Below are 6,219 nucleotides of genomic sequence, written 5' to 3' on the forward strand. Positions count from 1 at the left end.
TGTGCTTTTTCTCCAACCAGAGTGTTTCTCCTCAGAAAACAAAATTATTTGTGTTCATGACTTGGCTCCTGTCATAAAACCACCAGTGTCATCTACCAGCCCGAAGGGAAGCATGGGGACAGACCCAAGGGGGGAAAAGTGACATATCCCCACAGTTCTAACCTAAAATCCATGTACAGCTTTCAAGAATAAACACCTCTCAGTTATTGCCTGTTTGAGGTCAATTTCCATGTCCCCAAAATGTTTGTTATTGAATTTTTCACCTGATTTCCTATTTGATGGTTTCACAGAGAGAATTCACGGACGTCTCCATATATCAAAGCTAACACACGTCTGTTCGGTAGCTTCCTAGTATCTGTCCCTAGAGTAATGAGGGGGTAGTTCATTGCCCTGTTGATGTCTGACTTGGTCATGTTACCTGGTTTGTCCAATACTGTACTAACAGAGGCTTCCAGTGCTGGCTTGACTTGGTCATTGTTTTCCTGTCATCCATCATCATAAGACATTGGGAAATGACAGGTCCTCAAATAAAAAAGTATGAAGCAGATCCACATGCAGTCTTCACCCAGACAAGTTTGGGTCATTTCAGCCCAGTATCAACTGATTCATAAATACAAGACTAAGAAACTAAATGTTTATTATTATAAGCATATAAGCTTATATGATTGTCTAATGAGGGTGATATACTTCAGCAATAAAATAAGAGCCTGACCTGCTTCCTACAACTCTCCAGTACATCCTGGCTGAGTGATCCTGCCTAGATTACAAGCATCATCATTTGCCTTAAGATAACAAAACACTTGGTATGGATTTATCCATATTATTATGAGAGGACAATAAGATGAAAGGTGACTTAGCCAATTGCCTCTGAGAGCTATTGATAGTAAGTGAAATAAAATATCCAGTTGTGTCTTTTGGAATGCTGATAGACCAAGTTTCTATCTACCTGTGAGTTTCTCTGCTACTCTAGGATTACAAATCAAAGGTTCACAAGGACATATTCTAAACTCCTGTGCTTCCTGTGTAAAGCCCTATTCTGTCTTTGGCACCTTAAATTATAACTACAGAATGAGACATCTGAGAACTCCTCACTTGCTATTAAATCGCTATTTGTAATGCAGGGCGTACGGCTCTTAATAGATGTCTGCGTGTGAGGGACAATACTACCTCACATGTAGAGACATTAACTTAAAAATCCGATCTCTCTCCAGCACTGTAAGGGGCATTGTCAGTCTCGGCACTGAGCCGGTCTTTCAACGGATGCGCTGCTGGAATGTGTGTACACAGAGAATAGAAGACAGCAGGGCACTCGGGGAGCTATTGTATGAGGAAGCTGATGTCGGGAAAATCACAAGCAAGGAGAGCGGATTGAATGCCATAGGAACACACTGAAGCCCAGCAGCAAGCAGAGCAATGGAAGTTTGGGCTGCTGGGCAATAGCAGCGGTGTACAAAATGGCCACAGCTACAAACGGTGCAAGGGAAGAGCTAAACAATTGATGACACCTGCCAACCCTAGGTCGAATTTCACATGTGTGTAGTCCAGCCCACGTGTGCCTATGAAAGCACCCTCAAGCTTAACAGCTGTGTTTTGTGGCCACAACATCGTCTTAAAGAAACAGAGGGTAACAGAATAATTCCAGCTGAGCCCATTAATCCTTTATAGGTTTTATAAGATTTTCTCCATCACTGTATGTAGGAATTCTAATGTCATCTAAGAATGTCCCATGCTGCAAGTAATAGATTAGTAGGAAGGCTTCTGGAAGCCATAACTATCTCATCCATAACGACTAATCCAGAAGTCAAAAAGATCTCTGCCCTGCAAGGAAACCAGATGTGGTAAAGCATCACAGTATTATCTACAGAAGAAACAGGGTGAGCCACCGCGGGCCCAGTGACCTACAATTCTGTAGAAGCCTACAGACCTCACAAGCTGCCTGTCTGCCTCCTCTGGAAAATGGTCGGGTTTACTCAATTCATAAGGGGCATCCACGTTGCCCTGGAAATAGCGTACCAGAATCCCTCAGAAGCAACTGCAAGCCATGAGGGAAACAGCCAGATTGCCGATCATAAACACATATCAGCCAGAGTTCTTTTTTGTGACACTGACAGTCCTACATGGTTCACTAACTCACACAACGGATGAAACACAACAGTAAGAAATTGTGCATCAACAGCTCCAAGAAGCTAGGTATCAAGGAGGACCCTAAGAGGGACCCATGGATTGCCCTGGGAAGGGGAATTACATTGGATCTCCTGGGTAAACCAGGAGTGGGGGAAGCAGTAAAGGGGGAGGGATGGGGGATGCATGAGAGAATAAGATGGTTAAGGGGGTGGAGGGACTGAGCGGGAGAACAGTGAAAGAGTTGTCTTGATAGAGGGAGCCATTATGAGTTAAGGAGAAACCTAGTGCTAGAGAATTTTCCAGGAATCCACAAGGAAGACCCCAGCTGAGACTCCTAGAGATGGTGGAGAGGATGTCTGAACTAGTCTTTCTCTGTAATCAAATTGTGAATCCCCCAACTGTCATCAAAGAGCTTTCATCCAATAATTGACGGAACCAGATGCAGAGATCCACAATCAAGAACCAGAATGAGCTTCTTGGTTAGATAGGGGGCTTGTGTCCACCTCCCCTGTCAGAACTGGGACCCGCAGGCCCTGTGCATGCTGCCACAGTCTCTGTGAGTTTACATGCTCAACAGTCCTGTTGCGCCTGGGAGACTTCACTTACTCCGTGTCTTATAACCCTGTGACTCTTACAACCTTCCCACCTCCTCTTCTGAATAGTGTTCTGAACACTGAGGGGCAGGGGGATTTGATGGAGACATCCCACTTAAGGCTGATGTTCCAAGATCTCTTACTCCCTGCATGATGTCCAGTTGTGGGTCTCTGTACTGATTCCTATCTATGAAAATATTATTATGGCATTAGATAAACAACATGATTGTTACTGAGGCACTCTTACATTGTTTTATTTATGCTAAGTATATGACATTTTGTGTGTGTTTTATGACCCAGCACATCTCAATAAGTACTGGACATATTTCAAGTGTTCAACAGTATTTAGCTAATGAATACCATGCTGGACACACTAAATGTCAGGAAACACGGCTTTACTGAATAACTGAGATTAATGAAATGTGTGGTTGCTACTTTCATATCCAATATTCAGAACCACTGAAAGAAAGACAGATGCCATAGATGTTTCTATTGTTATCTCCTGAAGCTCTTTGGACTTTGATGAAAGAATCCAGTGTGTCTGAAAATCATTAGCAAGGGGAAAGGTTAGTACCAATTTCTTGACAGAGGCAATGAAGAAATCTGAACTCTTACAAGTTTTAAACTCACAAAGAAACTTTCTTAGAAAATTTTTTTCTTAAGCACTCCAAAATGAGGTGTAGCCTTTGATACCCAGGTCCCTTTATAATTGGAGAAGAAGAAGGAGAGTTGCAAACACTTAAAGCCAATTAGACAGTCTCCTCTGGCCTTCATAAGCATAGAAGTTCAGTCATCAAACATGTAACACCGAAATAGCCAAGATGGAAGCTTCCATCTATGTCCAGAACACAAAAAGAACCTACTAGCAATCACCCTCTGAAAGCATAGCTGTGTCCCCTATTTTTATTCCAAATGTTCATTAGTTTAAGGTTGTTTTATTGTTTTCAAGATTTAGTTTATTTTTAATTTATATATGTGGATGTGGTGGGCATGGGCATGTAATTACGGGTCTCAATGGTTACATGAGTTTGAAATGTTACAGAAATTTGAGATCACAGTTTGATAATTCTGTTGTAACCTGCAAGTGTATAACTAAAGTCACATGAATATTTCATTGCATCTGTCCATTTTCTATAATAGATGTATGTGGGGGAAGTGTTCAGGTGGTACCGCACTTGACTGGCATGCACAGAGCCCACTGTGTACCCTAGCATTGCTTTGGTGCATGGTGCCACACTCCAGAATCCCAGCCCTTGAGAGGTGAAGCAGGAGGACCAGAAGTTTGTCTGGGTCCTTAGCTACATAGTGAGTTCGAGGACAGCTTAGGATACACGAGGCCCACAACAAAGTAAAAATTAAGATAATAAATGTAAAAGCAAAGCCTTACTGATGTAAAATCAAAATTAAACTTTCTATGCAAAAAAATAAATAGGAATTACATGAGTGTGCTTTTGCCTTAGTCTAATTCAGATCTTGAGTCATTAGAATATTTTCTTATAGCTAACACGGAACTCTAATCTTAGGCTAATGTGGATTGGTACAAGAGGAAATTCTCAAATATTGAGTCCTAAGAAACAGAGGGAAAATAAGTCATAGATTCTAACAATACCATGCAGAGAATGGCTTATGCCAAGAAAAGAAAGGAAAAGAAAATAAGGAAAGAAGAGAAAAGAAAACTGCTGGTAAGGGTGGAGAGAAAAGAGAGTGATGTGCTTCCAGTAGGAATGTAAGATGACAGAACCATTGTGAAGAACAAGATGAAGTTCCTTTAGAAAAGCTAAACGTAGAGCTGCCATATCTTTTAACATCCCACTCCAGGCATATATCAAAAGAAAATGAAATTAGTACATTAAAAAGTTGGCGCTCCTAACCTTATTGCAGTACTATTGACAACAGCCAGGTCATGAAATGGTCTAGATGTCTATCAACAGACAAACGATAAGGAACTCATGGCCTATCGATACAGCAGGCCATCCTTGAGCTAGTGATGATAGATGAAGACTTTTTACAGGTGACAGGACAGGGGGGACTGGAAGGTATTAACATTAAATGAAATCAAAAGACAAATACCGCACACTGCCTCAAAGTAAACACCGAAGTATAGTGTGATCCATAACCTGCAGCATTCTACAGCACAGTAGGCTGGCTGCCGATCACCATAGCCTATCATACATCCCATCAAGAACTGGAAGAGCCCAGAGGGAACAATGTAAAGAGAGGCTAAGAACATGGAAATACAAATTGTCCAAGTTTGATCAACTACACAACACATGTATTGACATATTACTTTACCCCCCCCACTAAAATATAAAACTTTAATATGCTAACTGAAAACACAGCTACTAAAGGACAGAGAGGTTGACCAGCTGGAGTCATGAGGGATGTTGCTCTGGGGACAGGAAACTCACTGCTTTAGGAAACAAAGGACTTAGAAAAGGAAGGATAATGAGGATGAAGCCCACGAGACCATTGGGAAGTTCTACTTGTCACAAACCTTTTTTAAATAAGTGAATTTTTAGTAAATTATGGATCCTTAATTTATATTTCTGATGTTTTTAAAAATTTCCCAAGACTAAATATCTTTTGATGTTTCTCCACAATTCTCATAATCTAATGTTTTTACTTCTTATCACATACTAAATGTATATTATGGGTTTTGTTATGACATTTTTCACATGTGTATACACAATATGTTTTGGTCATATTCATGACCCTATTACTTACTCTTGTCCCCTTCCATCCCTGCTGATATCTTTCTTTTTCTAACTAGTCCCCTTTCTGCTTTTAGTTTCCTCTCCTTTTGGTAAGCCAGTGAGTTTAGTTACGGTTGCTTACCAGTGTATGGATGAGGGGTTATTTGCAAGGGTGTGTGCTACCAGAAATGTCTCTCCCTTTTCCAGTAGATGTTAACTACCTGTAGATCCTTAAGGAGATCTGCAGGGGCTCATAGACCCCTCCTCCCTTCCCTGGTGGATATAGACAGTTTAATCTTGTGTAAGTCTTACACAGATAAGCACAGTGGCTGGAAGTTCCAGAGTACAGTGATAGTGTCATACCACAGCAGTCAAGTAGATGACTCAGTGGGTAAAGGCACTTGCTGCCCAGGCCTAGACAAGTGAACAAGTGAACTTCATACCTGGAAACCACGGACTCCAAAAGTAGGTCTCTGACCTTCACATGTGCACTGGGGTGTGTAGGCGTGTGTGTGTGTGTGTGTGTGTGTGTGTGTGTGTGTGTGTAATAACACGGCAATAATAATAATAATAATAATAATAATAATAATAATAATAATAATAGTGATAAATATTTTTTTAAAGAAAAGAAATGACAACTCTATAGGCCTGGGTCTCTTTTTTGGTGTTTGAATGCAAGATTCTTCCATATTCTGATAGGTCTCAAATCTGGGACAAGTAGCTGAGCTGCCCATCTAACATATCCACGGTAACCTGGCAGTCAGATTCTCCCAGCATCCCTCAACAACTACCTGTCACAGAGACCTCCT

Source organism: Phodopus roborovskii, unplaced genomic scaffold (genome assembly GCF_943737965.1).
Source record: "Phodopus roborovskii unplaced genomic scaffold, PHOROB, whole genome shotgun sequence".
In the NCBI taxonomy this organism is placed as follows: Eukaryota; Metazoa; Chordata; class Mammalia; order Rodentia; family Cricetidae; genus Phodopus; species Phodopus roborovskii.